The sequence below is a fragment of the Hipposideros armiger genome, unplaced genomic scaffold (assembly GCF_001890085.2).
Source record: "Hipposideros armiger isolate ML-2016 unplaced genomic scaffold, ASM189008v1 scaffold_184, whole genome shotgun sequence".
In the NCBI taxonomy this organism is placed as follows: domain Eukaryota; kingdom Metazoa; phylum Chordata; class Mammalia; order Chiroptera; family Hipposideridae; genus Hipposideros; species Hipposideros armiger.
Genome location: NW_017731534.1, coordinates 1,848,909 through 1,871,991, shown reverse-complemented (window position 1 = coordinate 1,871,991; position 23,083 = coordinate 1,848,909).

The following is a 23,083-nucleotide window of genomic DNA, read 5'->3' as shown; positions in this document are numbered from 1 at the left end:
TTACTTATTTTACCATAACAAAAGAACTATTTCCACAGGGAAAAATAAGCAAAAATAAATAGATGGGTGGAGATCCAAGATGGCGGAGTAGTAAATACTGTGCCTGCTTCCTTTCATGAACACATTAAAATTATAATTAAATTACAAACAATCAACCTGGAAAACCATCTGAAGTTCAGCTGAACAGAAGTTTTATAACTAGGGATATAAAGAAGAAGTCACTTTGAGACTGGTAAGAGGGGTGGAGAGCGGAACTGGCTAACCTCAAACCTCCGTGTGGTGGTTGAGAATCAGGAGGGATATCTTGGCAACGGAGATTCCCCCAAGAGGAGCGAGAAACCCCAGCCCCACACCAGCCTCCCCAGCCCAGAGTACTGGTGCCAGGAAGAGGAGCCCCCACAACATTTGGCTGTGAAAAACAGTGGGGATTCTGATCATCAGAGTGGTCAGAAGGCTGCGGGGAAACCCAAGCATTACCTTTAACGGCCGGCACACAGACTCTCCCACCCCCAGGCACTCACCTTGGGCTCCAGTGGAGGGATAGTAATTCAGGGGGTGTTGGAGATATATGTGGGGCAGATTTAGTTGTGCTGCTTCAAGTTGAGAGTTAGAGAACCGTCGTCATTTCACTGTGAGGAAGTTCTCCTCTGGTGTAGCTGGCAGGCAGACGCCATCTTTCCTGTGTTGAGCCCGCCCCCACAGGTCAAATCTGAATCTGATTGGTCTGGTGAGCTCTGTAGGTCTTCCCACTGCGACCCTGCCTCATCCAACTGTGGCACAGCTAGAGGCACTTTCTCCAATCAGCCCCTCTCACATTGCACTTTTTCTTAGAAAACTATCAAAGCAGATGGGCCCCAGGTGGGTGGCAGCTGGCCTCAGTGTGCTCTGAGACTTTTGCTGAGTCACTCCAGGCCCACCACTGGCACCAAACCAGAGTCTACATTACCCTGTGACCAATCTAGTAACCAGTGAGTCTGAGTAGATTCAGTTACACTGTGGACTCAACTAATTGCCCCAAAGTTTCAGGGGCTAATATGCAAAACTTTTATTTTCCATTCATGCAAAACCAGATGTGAATACAGACAATTCTTCAAGCCAATCGTCCTTCATGAAGTAACTCAGGCTTCTTTGAATTTTGGGCTGTTATCTCAACAATCATCTGGAATCCTCAATCATGTGAATGAAGTCTCATCCACAATTGTGATTGCGAGTGAAAAGAGGAGACAGTCTAGCCACATTGTCAGTTAAGTGCTTTGACACAGAATTCACACATATTCATATTGCCCATTAATTAGCCAGAACTAGTTACACTGCCACATTTAACTGCAAAGGGGTGAGGGAGTACAATCTTGTACATCCAGGAAGAGAGAAGACCAGATATGAGTGAGTGTACACCAGACAGCTCCATGATGGTACGTTTTTACTCCATATCTTCTCTATAATAGGTACTTCAGCTATTTTACATTTTTGCCTAGCTGAAGGGTTTAAATGGTAACTTAAGTAGCTTAATTTACATTCCCCTAACTAATATGACTTTGAACAGTTTTTTTCATATGCTAATTGGAATTTTCAATTTGTTCTATGAATTGTCTATTCATATCTTCTGCTCATTTTCTGGTTCTAATCTCCCTTTCCAGCCTTATTTCTCACTTTTCCTGTCATAAAACCTATAATTACCCAAAGAGATTTCTTACTTGTCTCTAAATATATCAAGGGCTATAGCATTTCTGTGCTTGCGTTTATGCTGTTAATCTTCCATTGACTTCCCCTCTCTCTCTTCCACATTTATCTAAGTCCCTTTCAACATTAAAGGCTCAACAAAAGGCCCACAGCCTACTTCAAACATTCCCATGCTCACAAGCCTTTCTTTCCACTAATTTCCTGTGTCATTCTTTTAGTGCATAGTCTGTAAATCCCTCATTTGCTGTTTATCATTTCATAAATATCCTGTCTTTCTTGGAAAACCAGGGATTTCCTATTTTCCCAGTAAACAAGCAGATTTCCCAAAACAAATTTCCTTCTTTATATGATGAAAATTTTGCTCTGTTTTATTGATGGCATGGAGGCTCAAACTATAGATTAAAAATATGCAATCTAAGAGACTGAACCAGTTAGGGTCTCTGGGGCCTGGTGAATCATTTACTTAGTGTGTTGTGTTGCTGCCTGTAGCAACTTGAACATGAGACTTGTAATTCTCACAAGAACATCAAGCTGATCAAATACTTCTCAGATATCTGCTACTCAAGTGAGCCATGCTGAATGGGAAACATGAGGGTACTTGAGGCTGAAGTGGGCCACTGGTACTTCCAGACAGCTATGGTGCCCTCTTTTTAATATGTTATGTATTCCATGAAACCCATGAGGATTAAAATATCAATACATCACGTAAGGTGCTTCATTTTCTCCAAAGGAACAACTTCACAATTAAAAAGCTACAGAACAACATATTCATTTTTCATAGTACTTGTTTTAAAATCGATTTAGCTGTAAAGTGCCAAGAGAAAATTGTAAATAACCCACTTTACAGATATGAATAGTCAGGAAAGTAAGCTATGAAGTTGCTGGCACGTGTACTAAATACTAAAAATATCATTCAAGACCCCTCATACTGCTCAATTATGTTTGTAGTACTTCACTCGTTAAGAGGAGTAGGGATATGCTGAGCAACAATGAAAATCTTTCAAGTCCAAGTCCTCCAAACAACTTGATTAGTTTTCCTTCCTTGGTCATAATTATTCTACTGGTTTATAGCTGCTCTTCACCTTCCTAAACATTCTAAGTGCTCTTGACACTGGTCAAAGGGTGGGGAAGTGTAGCAAGGTCACATTTTTAAACCGAACCAAAAGTACAGTTTGGATGAAAAGATGGTTTTTATTGTGTGTAATTTCAATTTGGATTATTCCATTCATATGCTACTGGACTACTAATTGTAACTAAATCTGCATGTATGTGATACTTGTTGAAAGTAAAATTGTAGCCTCAAATCAAGTTGCAAGCATCAATCTCTGATCCTACACTGGATTTTCAAAAAAGTATATATATATATATGAAAAAGTATGCATATATATATATATATATATAAAATGAAATATATAAAATTAATATCCAAATAGTAGACCAAAATGGAATAAATGAATGGCTCACATGTAAGTAATCAATACTCCACCTTAGCCTTTATTTCCATGTTCTTGCTGGCCAGGCGTGTCTGCAATAAATATCATTATCACCAGTCCCTTTAAAATAAGTCACTGCATTTTGACATGTGGGAGATGGAATAAGTGTGTTGCTCCAAGGGCAATAATGTGTCTGAATCAGAGTTGTGGTTTTTGTGCTTCTGTTCTTGCTGGATTGTGATGTTGTTCAGTAAAAGGTGGCTTGGTATTTCACATTATGTAGTTCTGAATTTTTTACATTCTTGGTGTTAGAATACATCTGTATTTACTCTAAATATATGGTCTGACAAAAAAATTGATGATGTTAAATCTGCTAAGATGAATTAAACAAAGACAGAAACTCTTTTTCAGGTTTTAGACTGTCTGTACGGACAACTCATTGTGAAAGCTTCCAGTAAAGTTTCACAACTGCTTTAAATTTGATACATGGATTGCATAATATTTTACTATGATTGGAATTGGCCTATTCAACCTGGCTAGAAAGTTCATTCAAAATAGTGAACAATTTTGAGCATAAGGTTGCTATACATAGACATCTTAGAGAAGGAAACAGCAAATTGAATTTTGCATTGTTCTCTGTAGCTCCTCAAACTTTCTATGGATAAGAGTCATTCAAGAAATTCCAAAATACAGATTCATGAAATGACACATGAAATCTAAGTGAGACTCTCTGGAATACAGTCTAAAAAATTCACATTGAAAAGTAACCTTCCCAGCCGACTATAATGTATAGTTTTTGGGAATCACAAGACAAGCCCTTAACTCTCTCACTATTATAAATATATTCCTTAAATATACAAAAAAATATTAAAGGAATCAAAGTGTGCTAAACTAAGGTATCTATAGCATTAAAATCTATATTTTAAAAAGAATTTCTCATACTTGTTTTGTTTTCCTACCAATGCAGAGTGAATTCACTTGGAAATTTCCAGCTCTCCACTTCATTTTGTTGCCCAAGGCTCATAGTAAAAATCTATGTCCTGATTCTAGTGGGGTACGCTCCATGGAGCTGGGAGAGTTGCCAGACAATAAGAGAAAAAGGCATAGGTTGGAGGAAAAGTAATAAAGGTGAAAGATCTTCACTAATCATTAAGTGCACATTGCTATATCTTTTCTCATTAAGGTTTTTCTGATTCTGATTTTTCTCATTAAAATTTCAGAAAAATATATAGGATATATAACTCCTAATTGTTTCAGGGGAGATGAGGATCTTTACAGAATCAAACTTCCTTGAGCTTGAAGGAACATCAGGGGAATTTAGTTTAATGGCTATAAAATGCACCAGGCTTGCATCCAGTGACTGGCCCCTGAAGACAGAAAGTATTTTCTGCACTTTGCATGTTGAGATTTTGAGAGGCAGCTCCGAATGGAGCAGGGGGAAAATGTCATCAGATTTTAGACAAAACTTGAAGTTCTTATGCATAATATTTAGCACATCCTCAATTTCTTAAACTAAGTGGCTTGAGCTACTCTTTCCTCTTTATGTGCAACGTCTTCATACTGCTTTTCATATCCCCTTTTCTCCATTGCAGTTGCTATTAATAGTCATTTTAACAGGATATTTTCTTAATTTAAATATTAGTAATTTTAATAAAAGCTTGACAGATATAAAGGGAAAATAAGAAGTAACTTATGCAAAAGGAAAATGCAAAAGGGAAAAAAGCAAACAATAATTCACAAAAGTAATAGACATCAAGTAAATTATGAAAGTAAAATAAATTATGTCAATCTGTACAACACATATGAAAGAACTGACTTTTCATTAAAAGACAGAAACCATCAGGTGAACAGGTGAAATATAAAAGAAAACTCAGTTGTATCTTATTTAAAAGTACACATTTAAAAGAAATGTGAAATGGAAAGTTTGAAAGTAAGGAGATAGGCAAACACACACCAAAAAGTATTTTAAGAGAAAGAAAAAAAAATCAGAAATAACATTTTAATCAAACAAAGCAGAATTTTTGGTTAAATATTAAATAAAATAAAAACATTATAAGAAAGAAATGGCATAAGTGATAAGAAAGATACGTCAAGTCATACATCCATATGCATCAAGCAATATATCTAAATATATAAATAAAAACTATTAGATCCATTAAAAAAAAAACAAAAAAAACTATTAGATATACATGGAGAATTCGGTAAAAATATGTTAAAGTGTAATATTTTTAACATACCCCTCTAATAATTAGACAGACTAGTAGGAAAAATAAATGACATAGGAATTTAAGAATGTCAGTACATCTTATATCAGACATGTAGAAATATATTTACATAACTTAGATACAAACTATAGATTTTCATTGTATTCATGGAGCGTTTACAGAAATGGATTACATACTTGGGCACAAAGAAAACCTTAATGCATTTTAAAAATCGAGTTTTCGGTAGGTAACATTCTCTGTTTATAACCCTGTTGAAATAGAAATTAAAAATAACAAATGCACAAATTTAAGTGAATATTTAAAATTAAGAGTTAGATCTCTAACTCTTAATAAAAATAAATTTAAAAGCAAAATTATTATTTAGAAATGAAGGAAACTGGGAAACTGGGAATACGTCCTACCACACACCTATAGGTCACAGTGAAAGCGCTAATTAGAAGAAAATGTGAATCTCACATACCTTATCCATTAAAGATAAAACTTAAAAAATAAAAGGTAGTGTCATCAACCGGATGGTAAAATAGGAAGTCCCAATCCTCATTCCCCTACAAAAACACTGATTTAAATATATATATATATAAAATATATAAATATATTATATATTTATACCATTATAAATATATATATTTATTAGGACCAAAATAGCTCATTCGATTTTCACCATAGTTAAGAAGTTGTCATACCGTAGGTGAACACAAAGCTGAGAAGAACCACATTGAAACAGATGGGAAGAACAATTTTACTCTATCTGCAGCAGCTCCCCTGCCCCAACCAGGCACATCTCAGCACCTGGAGACAATGCCCTAGCTTATAACTTCTCCCATGAGGGCAAACAGAAGAGTGGAACGTAAGTCCAAAGATTCAGTTTTTGAGAACGTAGCCAGAGGGACTGGTTTCTGTCTTACCTCACTCAAAGCTTTAGAGTTCTCACAGAACTGGCTTAATTTGGATGCCTTGAGGGTCACTGAGAACAAAGGAGAGTAGGATGGTAGATGGGTAGGGGTTGGCTGTCAGCATGATTGCAGAAGGTGCATACCTGGAGACTTCCCCTAGGAGAGAGGAAGAGGAGTGGAGTGTGCACCCAGTCTCCCAGCTTTTGGAGAGCTGGCCAAAGGATTAGCATCTGTCTCCATCTCCTCTGACTCTCAGGACCATGACAAGGGAGCCGGCATACACAGGATGCCTATGGCTGAGAACCAGAGAGAGCAGGCAGGTTTGCTGTTGTAAAGCCAAGGAACTTGCAGTGCTTCAGACAGACACCAGAGGGAACAAGAGATTATGAGCTCCTGAAACAGAGACCAGAAAACCCCTCTACTTGAGAAATTGGCATGCATAGGCCCAAAGAAGTCACATCACACCCCACAAAAAAAGGTTTCAGAGGACCCCAGAATCTCTTTCCAGGCTGATTGCTGAGTGTCTTCCCCTGTATGAAGCCAGTCTGTAAAGAGTAGTAGAGGTGGCTGTCATTTCAAGATGGAAGTATATGATTTACCTGCAAAGTATTAAAAACAACCACTATAAAGATGTCCTACTAAATTAAGATAATGATGCATGAATAAATCAAGAAGACAAAGATATAGAGAATATCTTTTAAAAAACAGATACCACTAATGAATACTACTAAATACAGCAAAGCTATCCTTCAGAAATGAAGGAGACATAAAGACTTCCCAAGATAACAAAGCTGAGGGAATTTATCCAGTAGATCTGCATTATAACAGATGCTAAAGGGAGTCCTTCAAGATGAAGTGAAAGGATGCTAAACAGGAACTTGAGAGCATATAAAAGTATAAAGCTCACCAGTAAAGGTAAATACATAAGCAAATACACAATACTGTAATATTCTTAATGGTGGTGCATAAATCACATTTTTTGCAAAATTGAGCAGAAAGTACAGAAATCTCTGTACCTCCTGCCCTCACACATGCATAGCCTCCCCCATTACTAGCATCCCTTTCCACAGTGGTACATTTGTTACAACTGGTAAACCTACAATGACACACATCATTATCTCCCAGAGTCCATAGTTTACATTAGTGTTCACTCTTGGTGTTGGACCTTCCATGGATTTAGATAAATTTATAATGACACGTAGCTACCATTTACAATGTCAGAGTATTTCCATTGCCCTAAGAACCATCTGTGCCTGCCTATTCATCACACCCTTCCCCCTAGCTCCTGGAAATAGTTGATCTTTTCACTGTCTTCATAGTTTTGCCTTTTCCATGTCATATAGTTGGAATTATGTAGTATGTAGCCTTTATAAATTGGCTTCTCTCACTTACTAATAAGCATTTAAGTTTCCCCCATGTCTTTCCATGGCTTGACAGCTCATTTCCTTTTGGAGCTCTGGGTAATCTACCATTGTTTGGGTCTATCACATACCAAAGGACATCTTGGTTGCTTCTAATTTGGGGTTATTATGAACAAAGCTGCTATAAACATCCATGTGCAGGTTTCTGTATAGACATAAGTTTTCATCTCCTTTGAGTAAATACAAAATGTGTGATTGCTTGATCATATGGTAAGAATATGTTTAGTTTTGTAAGATTTTAAATCAGGATCTTGAAGAGATATTTGCACTCCCATGTTTATTACAGCAGTGCCTACAATATACAAGAGGTAGAAACAACCTAAACAGCCACTAACAGATGAATGGATAAATAAAATGTGGTATACGCATATAATGAAATATTATTCAGCCACAAAAAAGAGGGAAATCCTATTATATGTGACAACATAGATGAACCTGGAGGACATCATGCTAAGTGAAATAAGCCAGTCACAGAAGGACAAATACTTCATGATTCCACTTAGATGAGGCATCTAAGGAAGTCAGACTCATAAAACCAAAAGGTAAAATCATGGTTGTAAGTGCTGGGGTTGGGGGAAATGGAGAGTTATAGTTCAAAGGGCATAGAGTTCCAGTCATGCAAGATGAAAAAGTTTTAGAGATCTGCTGTACAATGTGTGTTTATAGTTAACAATACTGTGCTGTACACTTAAAAATTTGTCTCGAGGGTAGATCTCCTGTTATGTGACTTATATCACAATAAAAAGAATAGCTGTACCCTGGTGCCATGAATAACTAGCATACATTTTTTATACATGTGAGTGTGAAGAATGCAGCATAGCATGTTGAGCACATTTGTTCATTAAAAATAATACTTTCCAGATTCATAATCACAGGTAGAAGTCTTAGAAATACCTTTTATTCATGTAAAAAATTAGAAGAATTTTAAAAAACTAAGTATTTGTCATAAGGAATAAGAAAAGAGCAATAACATGCAACAGAAGAAATCCGAAGCAATAATGGTGTGTGCTGGTCCAGGCAGTCCGTGTTTCATCTTACAGGCATGGAAGATCCAGCAAAGGGCTCTAAACAAGCCATGATAAAAGGACAGAGGTGTTTTGTGTACTGAAAACAGTATACAAAATAACAGAAACGGAAAGAAATGTAGGACAGGGAGCCAATTAAAAGATTTTGCTACCAGCCTAATTGGCAGATGTGTACAACCTGGACTAGAGCCTCCCTGGTAAGAATATAAAGAGAAATAGATATGAGAGATGCTTTCAAAGGGACATCAACAAACTTAATGGCAAAATGAATGTAGAGAATGAGATAACAGGTAAAGAAAGGATGATTCTGAAATGTTAAGCCAAGGTGAAAGCATGGCAAATTCACTGAAAGGAATACAGATGACTCAATTTGATTTATTTTGACAAAAAGGCTGGCTAAATTCAGTAGCCTTGCTAAGGGTGCATGGGAGAGATTATAGCACTGATTCATATTTCATTTCTTGAAAAACCAACTTCTAGTCTAATCTAAGTATTAGTATTAGATATGTGCTTGGTATTTAAATGTGGCATTAAGATATTTTTATATGCCCCCTATCAACCACTTCCTTCTAAGCCACACACATAGAAATTAGAGGGTCACCTCTGTGCTATTATTTCAAATCATGGAAGAACACAAAGTAGAAATACTCAGCAAGATGTTTAAGATGTTGAAATGAACCTTAAAGAGCTGGAAGCTAGTCAATAGTTTAGGCTGGAGTTACACACTTGCTATTATCTGCATGATCTCAGGCAAGATTTTTATCTTTCCTGGACCTTGGTACCCTTGTCTATAGAAAGTCCAAACTCCTGCTGTATTAGAGAGTCTCTGATTATGTGAAGTTCAGCATTACTACAATGCAGAGCAACTGATATTCAGGAAAACCTTGGAGTATTTATATAAAACTTGTTTTAATATCCATGCAATGAGTCCCCTGATGGGTGAAACTATCTTAAAAATAATTACAACCTTTTACAATTTTTACCACCTTTTATGATGGCACTTATTTATTCAGCAGTCATATATATCAGGTATTACACTTGGCACTTCACTTAAAGTGTTTAATCCTTAGAGCATTACAGCAAAGTGATTATTAATTACTCTTATTTTACCAATGGGGAAATTGAGGCCAAGTTAAATATCTTGCCAGAAACCATTCAACTGAACAGAAAAGAATGTGCAAGTCTATTGACTATAAGCCTATGCCTATTATCTTCCAACTAAATTCTTATTTACAACATTCAAATCTGACATGAGAAACAGAGTTGAGTTGAACATAACACATGGCAGGCACTCGAAACAATGAGTCCAAAAACCATCGCATTTTCCATTTAATTATCTCTAACACTTTAATATCATCTCTTTATATTTTAGTCACTTATGATAGAACCCACTCAAAAACGTACCAACATTTCTACAATTTCTTCAACAAAATACATTATTCAAAATATAATCATTTTTTTGTGATTCAGTCTCATCATTGTTAATGTGCATTATCAAATTGCCTTAGTGTTTTGCTTTATATATCCTTCTATAATGCTCTATATTTTCTGGGCTTGCACTAAGGAAATTGGGCTTCTTCCTGTGTTGATAGCTGTCAATTTTATCTCTCTTACTAATATTTCATTGTTTCTAATCTGATGCTTTATTTTGATTCAAAATTGTAGAATGTGATAAGCCCTTTAGGATGATTTTAATCTTCTGTGAAATAAATCATTTGTACTTCACTGCACATTACTGCTGCTCAAAGCCCCTTTTAATTTGTGTTTGAGATCACAGTTCAACATCTCAAACAAGTTTAAAACTGAAGCAATTTGCATCAGAACAAAAGAAAAACAAATAGGGGGAAAAAGAGCAAGATGGTTCAAAGGCTAAGTCTTTTGGAGTTTTCGTATATTACCAAGCCATCCAGATTATACTGTTCAAGAAGTTGTAATAAATTTGGGCTTTATTCTCTAGCTAAATAAATATTCAGCAGGATCAGATTTAATATTAGTACATATACCATGGATCTCTAGGATATGCGTTTGAAGAGAAAAAGGGGTCACTCATTTTGGAAAAAATCACAAACAACAGGGATGGGAAAAGGAAGAGTCATGTGTACTTTGACATGTATATCCAGTCTAGCTCTACTTGTAAAAAACCCAAACTCTAGAAAATAAAGACCCTTAAAATTATTTTGACTGGTATAAATCCACCAAAGAAAACAAGAAAGTGCTCTGAGAGGCTTAGGTCCACACATTTAAGAAACTAGAATCTGAAAACTGGTGGTATGCACTGCATTTTTGATGAGGCCATCCAGTTTTGCTCAGAGCCTTAGCTGATGACAGGAAATCAAGAAAAATCATCTGATACACAACTTAAAAAGAGTTAGAAAGACATGAGGAATGTGTAGGCAGGAAAGATCCTGTTCTAGCAGGCTGGGTTTGATGGTTTGGAGCAAAGAAACTGGAAAATTAATTGGAAATCAAGGCAGAAGTCCTGCCATGTTGATTGGGTGGCTCATTAAGGTAAGAAAATGGTAATAACTGGGTCGAGGGTCTGATGGGTAGAATGAATAGCAAACCTACAACCACAAAACAGATTACAATCTTCTCTCCCAGTGGGGATAGGTCTTGCTAGATTAATCTGGGTTCAGCAACTGGGTGGGAATAAATCTTCAAATTTAACCGTGCTTTCGTGAAGGAATTTGCAGGTGCTAGTGATGTCAGAATGAACCATTAAAATCAGGACACATCAATTCCTTTAGGCTTAAAATGCTTCAATGTCTCCACATTGCTTTGAGAATTAAGTCCACCCTCCTTAAAAGACTAACCAAGCCTCATTCATATTTGTATCTCTAGACTTAGCATTTACCATGTTTTATATCAAATGGTACAGTGACACCTTCTGAATGTCTTTCTTAATCTGGTCATATTTACCTGCCTCCAGGCTGGCATACATATTATTCCCTCACCCTGGAGAACCCTTAGCATTTCTCTTCCCTTGGACAATTCAGTTTAAATGATATATTTTCCCTGAATCCCCACAGACTGGAATATTTCAATGCTATGTGTTCTTACAACATTCTGCACTCCTGCTAGCAGAGTCATTGCATGGTGTATTTATATTGTTTCTTTACATTATTGGCTGAACTATAAAAACTGCAAGTGAGCAGAAACTTTATGTAGCTAACCATTTCATCAATTTCATCTACCAAACTTAGCACAGGGCCTGGCACATATGAAGTTCTTAATAAACATTTCTTATTTAATTCATATCAATAATGGAATGGATATATGGATGAGTAGATGGTAGGGAGGGTGGATGGATGGATACACAATACAGACTCTTTTGGGGCGTCATTTGAGTTGCCAGAAACAGAAAGTCCAGTTGCTATTGTTTTAAGAACTTTGGATTTTTTTTCTCAACTCCAACTATTATTCTAAAAAATGGATGATAATTTTATTTCTGTTTTCCTACTGTGTATTGCATGTAGCAATTTATGAATACCAAGAACAATGTATTTACAGAACAGACCAATTTTCACATCAACAAGAACTATATCCTCTTTTTGTTGTTCAAAAAGAATGTCACATTTCAATATAATTGCTTAGCATTTTCAGCGAGCTATTTATAATCAATGGGGCAACTTAAAGTAAATGTATTTGCAATGGCTGTTGCTGTGTTATAACTGAACATCACTTAAAAATACATCATAAATCCTTTGTAAAGTATTTCTACAATGCATTAATGTAGTTTATCTATAGCGTGTTTCTAAATACGTTCATTCTTCAGAAAAGTTCAAATTACAAAATACCTTGAAATAAGACTATTGTCAAAGCTCATAAAATCTGGCCTCACAAACCATCTCCATCCCAATGAACAGTCCCTGACCTCTTTCAAAGACTTCCACATAGAAACATACTTAGGCAAAAATCTCACTTTATGCCTAGGGCAGGCTATTGGTTATTCTGAAAGCCACAGAAACATAATAACCTTCTATAAACAAAAGGGAAGATTATGACTCGCAAGACTACCACGGTAAGACATGAGATTTAAGCACTTCAGAACTCAGGACACATAGTTCTCCTCAGGAGTGCTCTCCCCAAGCAGCTTCCTTCTTCTCTTCGTATCTCTGTCTCTAAACATTCAGGGCAAACTGGAAGGGTTAGTTATTTCAGTTAAGCACAGTGCTCTTTATGCCCAGATGAAAATAATAAAGATATGGCAAAAAATGGTATGCATATAACATTTATTAATGAACTATGGTGGCTAACTTATGTTACATGCTTTATAGATAATTAGGAGCTATGAGCTTATTCTGAGAGGTGGGGAAACCCAGACAGAAAATGCGAGAAACTTGACTAAGGTCACAGAACTAAAATGTATAGAGTTCAGACTCAAATGAGGTTTGAAGAGATAGTATGATAGAATGACTGATATTGAGTTTACCATCTGGCTGTTAGCAACCATAAATGGTATAAAATATATACAGCGACCATCTTCAGTCACTCAACTACAAGCAGAGATGGGGAACACACAATATGCTCTCTAGTCACACTGGCTTTGGGCCACTTTCTAAATAGCAAGGCAGGGAGGTAAAGAACAAAGAGAATGGCCATGGGCCATCTCACTAGGAAAAGAAAACCAAGATCAGAATATGAAAGGTTGAGGTGGCTTAAAGATATATGTCAGGGTACCAGAGAGGAAAGAGCTATGGAAAAGGCAAGGATGGAAACCTGAACAGGAGTTACCTTGTGACATTGACCAAATACTAAGCGATGCATGTTGAAAACAAGACTCCATGAAGCTTAGCAGAGAACTGTTACATGAGACTGTGAGCTGAAATAAGATTTTGGAGGAGGTATAGTGATGGGGGATATTAGAATTCAACCCAGCCAGAAGTGTTGAAAAACCCAGGCATTTGGTTAAGATCCCAGAAAGTCCACAGCAGTGCTACAGTTGTCCTTGAGTAAACACTTCATTAGGCATGTGCCAAGAAATTCTAAAAATCTCCACAAAGCATGACTCTAATCACCAAAAATGTAACCACTCTCCAGAAAAAAAATCTCACTATCCTTTAAAGGAAGACATAGATGTAAAACAATGTAGTATCCATAATGTCCAGTCTAAAATTTTTAAATGTTGTAAAACAGCAGAAAAATGTGACTCATAACTAGGAGAAAAAAATAGTCAATAGAAATCAAGAGATCAAGAGATGACATATTTCTTGTGATTCAAATCTCCTGGTCAGGGTTTCCTTAGCTGATTACCTGATTATAACACATTAGATGTTAAAGTGGATAATCTTCTAGTGTTTTATTTAGCTGTAGCTTTCTGCCAAATATTTCCCAAAGCAGCATGATGAAAGTCAGCCAGGTTCAGTGGAGAAAAAGCTTGGAATTTCAAATTTAACTTGAATAAAAATCCTCCACTAACCACCATCACCATTGGCCAAACTTCAGTCTCCCATAAGCAAAGAGAAAACAGTTAATTCTTCTCTGTATGTTATAGAGATTCTCTCTTCACCCTCTGAGAGAAGAAAGAAGTAAATCACCAAAGCCCAAGTTTTCACATTGTTTCAAGTTATAAAATTGAAAAAAAAAACATAGGTTAGAATATAGCATTTCTGGCCCCTGACCGTCTATAAAATGGTCAACAGTCTCTGCGTAGATTCTTCCAAGCAAGTATGGAATGAACTTGTGTATTTTTCCTTGGAGGTTTTATTTAGAGAAAATTTTTACTGTTATTAATTTTTTGAAGAGATTACTTCTAAATCTAGCCCATCCTGTGGCCTATTGTCCCTAAATCTAACCCGACATTCAATGATGATAAAGAAAATAATAATTTTTTTACAATAGGAATAAATAATCTCTTCTACTGAGGGCACACTTTTTCAATTTTCAAGGAAGCCACAAAAGTCTGTATTTTTAATTTTGTTCTTTCTATTCTTTGAGCTGTCTCAAAAGAGCAATCATGAAGATACTTAGAGGACAAGAAAATTATAGGTTTAAAGAACATATAGTGAATTTACTATTAAAACTGACTAATGATGTGTAGCCTCCACATATTCTTCTAGCTCACTCCTATTTTGATAGCAATTTTCTTGTTGTTAAGTAATTGTCTAGGTCTGTTCTCTCCCTCCAGATGAATTCACCTAGGTATTGATGACTAATATTGAAGATAGGCAGCTGCAGATGGGGAACTTATTCATGTCCCCAGTACCTATTACTTAGATAATCACACTGTGTTTATATGTTTCATAGGTCAAGGTACTCAAAACTGTCAAACCTGGGGCCGGCCGAGTGTTGCGTTGGTTAAGAGCTAGCTTGGGACGCCAGAGGACCCCGGTTCGGATCCCACATATGAGGGCCAGTGACATTGCCCTCTACAGCTAAGATGCTGAACAACAGCTCAACCTGGAGCTGGGCTGCCATGAGTTGCCGGCTACGGTGTAGGCTGCAGCCCCTGTGGCAGTATATTGCCATGGGCAACCGTGCATAGCCAGCAGCCAGTGTGAGCAGCCAGCAGCCGCCTGGAGCCGCCATCCAGAAGCTGGCGACTGGTCTGCCTCGCCAGGGAAGAGCACAATGATGGTGCCAACTTGGGCCAGTGGGGCAACGTCCTCCACAACTAGACTGAAGAACAAAACGGACAGCAACTTGTCTGTTGCCCTTCCCCCAATTCCCTAGCGCTGTTCCCATCCCCCAATTCCCCAATAAAAATCTTAAAAACAAACAAACAAACAAAAAACTGTCAAACCTGGTGGTATATTTAGACTCAGATTTGAAAGGATGCCAGAATAAGGCCATAACATTAACATGGAGAATACCTCTCCCCCAAATTTCTTATGATGCAATGTCTTAAAACAATCTAAATTTCTTACTTCAGGAGAGATTGAGAAAAGAATTAAGTCTTGCTTCCCAGGAAACTTAGTGACTTAGTTTCTAATCTTAGTGACTAAGATTCTAGTGTTAGAGGGAAAAAAATTAAATTTCAGAGTCACCAGCTATAGGGAAAAATTCATCTCTTTTTGCCTCAGTTTCCCCATCTGTAAAATGGAGGTAACTACATAAACTTTACATCGTTGAGATTCAATGAGCGATTATGAATAAGATACTTAGTACCATGTCTGACATAGAGGTTAGCCTTTATTATTACTATCAAGTCCACCCAGCTGATTGACACATTGAGAATGTGAGTATTGAGAATGAGAGGAGCATGAGGGCTCCTCTGTGCCTGAAGAGCCACGGCCTTTGAGTGACTATGCAATTACCTCCCAGTCTCTGGATAGAAGAAGAGTGCAGAATGAAAAAATCAAAACTAAAAAGATAACGGATCTGTCCATAATCAGGACTGACCATCTTGAAGACGTATTTAGGTTAGAGTATTTAGGTTAACAATACATATGGACGTGATCTTTTGATTGAAATAAAACATTCCCAATGTTTTCAGAAGAGCAAGTGTATCTTTTTTAAAAGAAATTTCCACAGTGAAATGTTTAAAAAACAGATCATTTTCCTGAACATGTAACTCAAATAGAATAACATTTCAGAGAAGCTGAAATATCGGGGGTTGTGACTGCAGGGCTGGTTTTATTTTTAAAAGCTTTATCAGTCTAATCATCAAATTGCAAATGGGATTAAAGTTTATAATCTTCTGACTTCATTCGCATATGGGATATAAAACTGAAGAAAACAAAGGAACAAGACAAACAAAGAAACAAACACTCATAGACACAGACAATAGTTTAGTGGTTACCAGAGGATAAGGGGGGAGGAGAGATGGTAGATGAAGGTAAAGGGGACCAAATATATGGCGATGGAAGGAGAACTGACTCGGTGGTGAACACACAATGTGATATATACATGATTTATTACAGAATTGTACACCTGAAACCTATGTAGTTTTGTTGACCATTGTCACCCCAATACATTTTATATGAAAAAAAGATTAATTTTAAAATGCTCTTAAAAGGGAGAGGAAATTTAGTTTATTTAAAATACTGATCTGTAGTTAACAATGCGATTTTTAAAAATTATGTCAAAGAAGCAAAAATGAGCTTTGCCCATTGTTTTTAGTGCTCACGCACACACACACACACACACACACACACACAAACACACAGATATGAGTACCATATGCTATTTATGTCAATACTTTGTGAAAGTTGATATATGCTTTCATACCCCACTCTTCCATAATGCCTCCTGGAAATATACTACTTGATGAAAAATTAAGCTGAATCACTTTCTTTTTTCACAGTACAGAGATGAGAGTGACAATAAACCCACTATACATCTCTGCCTTGCATAATTTGCTCTGAAACTGTCACTTTAATTATTCTTGAATTGTGAGCTTGCCTCTGGGCAAATTTCACAGATATTTTTTTAATAATTCATTTTATAAAATATTATTATGGACACCAAAAAAAATATTGATAATAAAAAGACTAACATGAAGTTTAAAAAATACATGAAGCACATTTATTTAAGGACAGGTAAACTTTTAAAAATAGACCTTGATGTATTTCTGTGTAGGCTACATGCTTGAAACTTGGAGGCAAGTTGTTCTTCCTGTTCTTCCCTGAATCTTTGTCATAGGAAGGAGGTGAAGCTATTGCTAGAGACTTTGAGGATACTATGAATTGTAAAAAAATAATAAACAGAGTCACTTTAAAATGCAGCTGCTATCCAGAGGAACTGCCTTGTAGGTCTTAGGCCTCAAACATCTGGAATGTTAAAACAGGGCCAAACGACCTGTGGACTGGGCTTAAAGCAACATTGTGTCCCAAAGAACTGTTTGCAAGGATAACAAGAAAGCAGATATTATGACTACCTGAATGGTGGCTACCAGACTGAAAATTAAAAACATTGTTTAGAATAAACATCACTATGTTATGTTATCTGCACCAGCAGAAATGCCTTCCTTCTAGTGATGCAGTTGTCCCACTTTCCTTTCCCATAAATACCCTTTTCTTTTGTCTCCTAGTTTGAACATTATTTGGGCTTCTGTCTAAATTGATGCTTCATGAATAGCTCCAATTATAGTATGTTACATATTTTACATTCTGCCCCAAATAGCACTCTTATCACAGCTACAATTTATTGAATCTCTAATATGGACTTCAACTGAATTAACCTCTTTAAAATAATTTTTCTATTTAATGTTCCTAGCAGTGATCAAAAAAAAATTATTATTTTCATTTTATGGTTCAGAGAGATTAGGTAAGGTCCTATGTCATTCAATTTATTTGTTGAGAGCTGGTATTTGAACCCATGTCTCTATGTCCAAAACACATGGTCCATGCCATGTGGCAGGAATTGCAATGTCTTTTCCTCTTCTGGAGAGAGCAAGGGAGAAACAAAAGGAACAAGTCTTCACCAAGCATTTTTTAAAAATGTAATCAATATGTCCAAGCTGATATCATATTTACTCTGGATCTTTTACACCCTACTGCTTCAATGAAAGTAATGTATATGAAAGTGCTGGAAAGTGGCCTACAAACTTCAGAATGTCTTCCAGTTCTCTGGATTTTATCCATCTAATCCAGCCCTAGAGCGTGATACTCTTCTTAAAGCCACCTGAATCCCAAATTAGCCCGTCTTCCTAGCCTCTGCCTATAGAAGTTCCCTGAAGTACCCTTTCCTCTCATACTCTCTAGTTCTGGCTGTATGTGACTCTGCACATTGCAGCCTCTCTTCAATTGCTGAAGTTAAAATGTCTTTGTCCAAACAATAATAAGTTGTTTTCTTACTGGTTAAAGGCTACGTCTTAAGGGGGAGTTGGTCTGTCTAAAGCAATGTATTAATATGATAGAACAGGCAGAATGTCCCATAGAAGGAGTAATTCTAGCACACTTTGGTAGACATAATAGGCTGGGTCACTGAGTAACTATCCTATCTCCTTCCTCCCTCATATCACAGACTATAAAAGCTGGACCATCTAAAAACAAGTGAGTAACAAAAACAAAACTTATTTTTCCAGGATTTGTCATTACACAGTCAGGTGACTCATTTCTGGCCAATGAGATTGAAGTGAAAATCTGTGGCTCTATCTTCTTCCATGCTACTTGCACTTACTGTGATGCCTGGAGCTATAGCAGCCATGTTGAGACCATTAGGTGGTGAATTTGAGAAAAAGGACAAGATTACTGTGAAGTTGTGGTGTACACTGCTGAGTTTCTCAAAAATGTGAGCAATCACATATCTTCCGATTTCTTGTAAGTAACAATACGCACTTGGATTTTCTGGCCTTGATGTAGAGCACTTTACTAATATTACACTAAAAAGACTCTCAGGAAAAAAATAATCAAAATAAACTAACAGCCCTGTGGCTAAAAAAAGTAAATGTTATTAGCATGCATCGAATGTGTCCAAAAGATCTGATTTACTAGATAAAGAAAAAAGTAAACTGTGAAGCAGCTCTTTCTATGCAATAGAAATATGGCATCATATTCTCTAGGTACTTAGATAAGATGCCTCCCCACTATTTCTGCCTCTCTGGTTCTGAGTTCTTCCTCACCTAAACCACACTATTCATGTTATAACCTCCCAGCTATCATACACATTGGATGGCTATTTTCTGAATAGGAATCAACAGCATCCTACTCCCTAGACAAAGATTTCCCTATTAAAAATAAATATACATCCTGACCAATATATGCAAGAATTAGACAGGCTAAATAATACCACCAGTTTCATATGACAATGCAAAATCTCAGTGGTCTAGAAGGATTATTTCTTGCTTATTTCAGAGGTAGTGGGAACTGGGCAGTTCTCCTGGGTGACTTCTCACTAAACAGTGACTATAGAATCCCATCTCCAGTTACCTTGTGGCTCTGCCAGTTTCAAGGGCCTTCCTAGAGTCATTCTCAGAATCCACTCTATTTGCCTAGCCAGTATGTTAAGATACCATATGGAATGTTTCATGTGAAGTTTTATGAATCAGTCCTGGGGATAACATAGATCACTTATCCCCAAATAATACTGATCAGAAACGAACCACATGGAACCGACCTAATACAAGGGAATCCAGGTTAGATATAGTCTCCTGTATATCCCGGGAGAGGACATAAGATTGCTAAGCATGTATCTAACCTCTGCCACAACTGGTCTTATGTGAATTAAACTTGGGTGTATCTGTCCCTGGAGATACATTTTCTGTGAATAAACCAATAAAGTGTAGCTTCAAACTATGCAAGGATGAATACAAGATTTGTCATATGGAGATTCAGTTAAGAAACCCTATCTGCAGCCATTCAGTGATGGGTCAAAATCAAGACACTACAAAAATCAGGAAGGGAACCTTTGGTCTTCTGGTGCCAAAATTCAAGTTCTTATGGAGCTGAATGAATTTCATATGTTTATTTTTTAAGAAGATAAAATTCTTAAATTTTGTCATCCTGTTTTCAGGAAAATACAGAGCAAAAGAAAGGTTATCAAAGTATCTCTTGGACAACGTGTTACAAATTAAATCTGACACAAGAAAAATGAAGGATGATTTTACCTTGATGGTAGATGAAAAATAACATATCTTTTAGCAACCACATCAAATGGCTTACACACACACACACACACACACACACACACACACATACGCACGCACGCACACACACGAAATGATAATAGGTTGCGTAAAAATAATAGCAACTACCACAAGCTCAGCACTTTTTATGTGCCAAATCCTGTGCTAAGTTCTTTATTTACTTTATGATCAATCTCCTTACAATTCTGAAAAGTATTTATTTTTATCCTCCTTTTATATATTGGGTCTTTGGAAAAGTCATGACATATTTTGTCTGATTTTCAAAGGTCAATTATTTATATAAAGAACAACGATCAATCAATGATATATTGCCCATTTTGTTTGATAACCTTTTGCCATCTTTCAGTGAGCTTCATAATTCCAAGGACGTGTCTTTATTTGTGAAAAACTGAACAAGATGCTGATTTACAGCCTCCTCTGCATTGAATGTTATACCACGCAGGGAGTTTTAAAGAAAGCCAAGCAAGTAGAAGTCTGACGCGCAAGGTCAGACAAGTATGGTGGGTGTGGCAACACATCCCATTCAAGCTCCAATAATTTTAGAAGGGTGATCAAACTTGTGTGTGGTCTCGCGTTTTGCGATGGAACACAACTCCTTTACAATTAAAACTCCGGACGTTTCTGGATGATGGATTCATTCAAACTGTCCAACTGCTGACAGTACACATTCGAATTGATTGTTTGGTTCCTTGGTAGGAGTTCGAAAAACCTTTAAAATCCCACCACACTGAGAGCATAACCTTCCTCTGATGAATGTCTGCTTTCAGTGTCATTTGAGGAGAATCATCACGTCGAGGCCAAGACCGTTTGCACACCACATTGTTCTAAACAATCCACTTCTTATCACCAGTTATCAGTCGCTTCAAAAAAGATCATTTTCCTCATGTTTAATAAGCATATTGCAGATGTTTATATGTGTCGTCAAATGAACAACTATCGATCTTGCTTACTTATCGCAGCTTCTTCAAGTGATCGTGAACGCTTGAATGATGGATGTTCAATGTTTCTGCAATCTCTCGTGTTGTGTAATGTGGGTTTGACTCAATCAATGTCTTTATTTTGTCGTCATCAACCTCGGTGGGCCTCCCTGACCGAGGAATGTCATTGAGATCAAAATCACCAGCACAGAATTTCGTGAACCATCATTGGCAATGACATTCTTGTAGAGCATTGTCACTGTAAACTTTATGCAACTTTTCACAAGCTTGACACGCGTTCTTCCCTTTATGGAAGTAAAACAGTAAAATATGGCAAAATTGCACAGTTTTTTCTTCCATCTTCAACTGGTAAAATCGCCAAAACTCAACCAAATCGCTCAATTTTCTTTCAGAATGAAGCTAGAACTATCAGCTGTCAAATGACATAGCAATAACATAGATGTGAATGACTTTAGTCCTGCCAAAAATGAACTAATGCCATCTGTTGCAAACATGCATCATGACTTTTCGAAGTCCCAATAAAAGGAAGTTAAAGTTCAAAAGCCAAAAGAACATAATAAATTGTTTATAAATATTAGTTGAGTGACCGAATGTACAAAGTCAAACAGCAAATAAGTGCACTCAAGCCTGTCTCAAAGCAACCATTATATTTACATTTTAATTTATCAACTACATGGAATAGAAATGAGGTTGAAGAAAATATTCTGGAACTCATATTCATCAGTAAGCCAATAAAATAATTTCCTGATTTAAATTTCATTTATGATTATAAGCAAGCAAAAAGGAATATTAATTAAAATTGTGGGTATTTATTGAGCTGTTAGTATGTGCCAGGGATGATGTTAAATAATGTATGTGCATTTTAAATGTGTATTGGTCAGCCATTACTGCAGTAACGTTGTATAATTAACAGTACCCAAACTCAATGACTTAACAATAAGCACTGAAGCCTGACTTACAGACTTGTAATCTGACAGCCAGGATGGATAAGCTGTATTTTATGTTCTAGGCCCAAGCCAGAATGGGGTTAGCTCTATTCTATATGACTCTCTTTCTACTTGGATCAAAAGATACCTGGTCCATGTTTTTCTTAAGATGAACAGCAGGAATGCAAGAGAGTAAGCAGTGCAGCATGATGTCCTTTAGTGCTTTTGCCCAGAAAGGACACATTGCCACTACTGCCTATGTTCCACTGTCCAAACCCACCATCATTGGGTAGCAGTGGGCACAGGGAGGGCATTATAAAGTCACAAAATAGGTAATTCAGTCTACTGGACAAAGGATCCTGATAACAACCTTGTAAACATTAGTAACTGGTGTTTAAAGTCACACAGGAAGTACCAGCATCATATTTTAAACTCAGGTTTGTGTACCTGCAGCTTAAGCACTAAGCTATTGTACTATAATGTCAAATTGAGAGCTCCTGAGTCAATGATATGTTCCAGTTCATATTCAGCTTTAGGTCAGTGGCCACAAAATATTGTCATGCTTTTCCATTTATGATACTATATCATAATTAGTCTAAGAACTGGTTTACTGGGGGTGCCAAAAAAATGTATACAAGTGGACACTGATCAACATTGCTCAAGTAGTAGTTCTCCGTAATCAGAAGTGTCTGTATGCTGATGATAACCACTTTGAGCACCTTTTATAACTGCAGAAGTCAAACATGACTGGTACTCATCTTTTATTATTGGTATATATTGAGTATTACAATTTTAATAGTCTTTCCTTTTTAAAAATGTGTATACATTTTTTTGGCACCCTCTGTATTTGACCAATCAGGTGTATCAAAAAGCAAATGTCGGGCCAGTCAAGTGGCGCGATGGTTAAGAACTGGCTTGGGACGCCAGAGGGCCCCAGTTCAGATCCCACATATGAGGGCCAGTGACACTGCCCTCTACAGCTAAGATGCTGAACAACAGCTCAACCTGGAGCTGG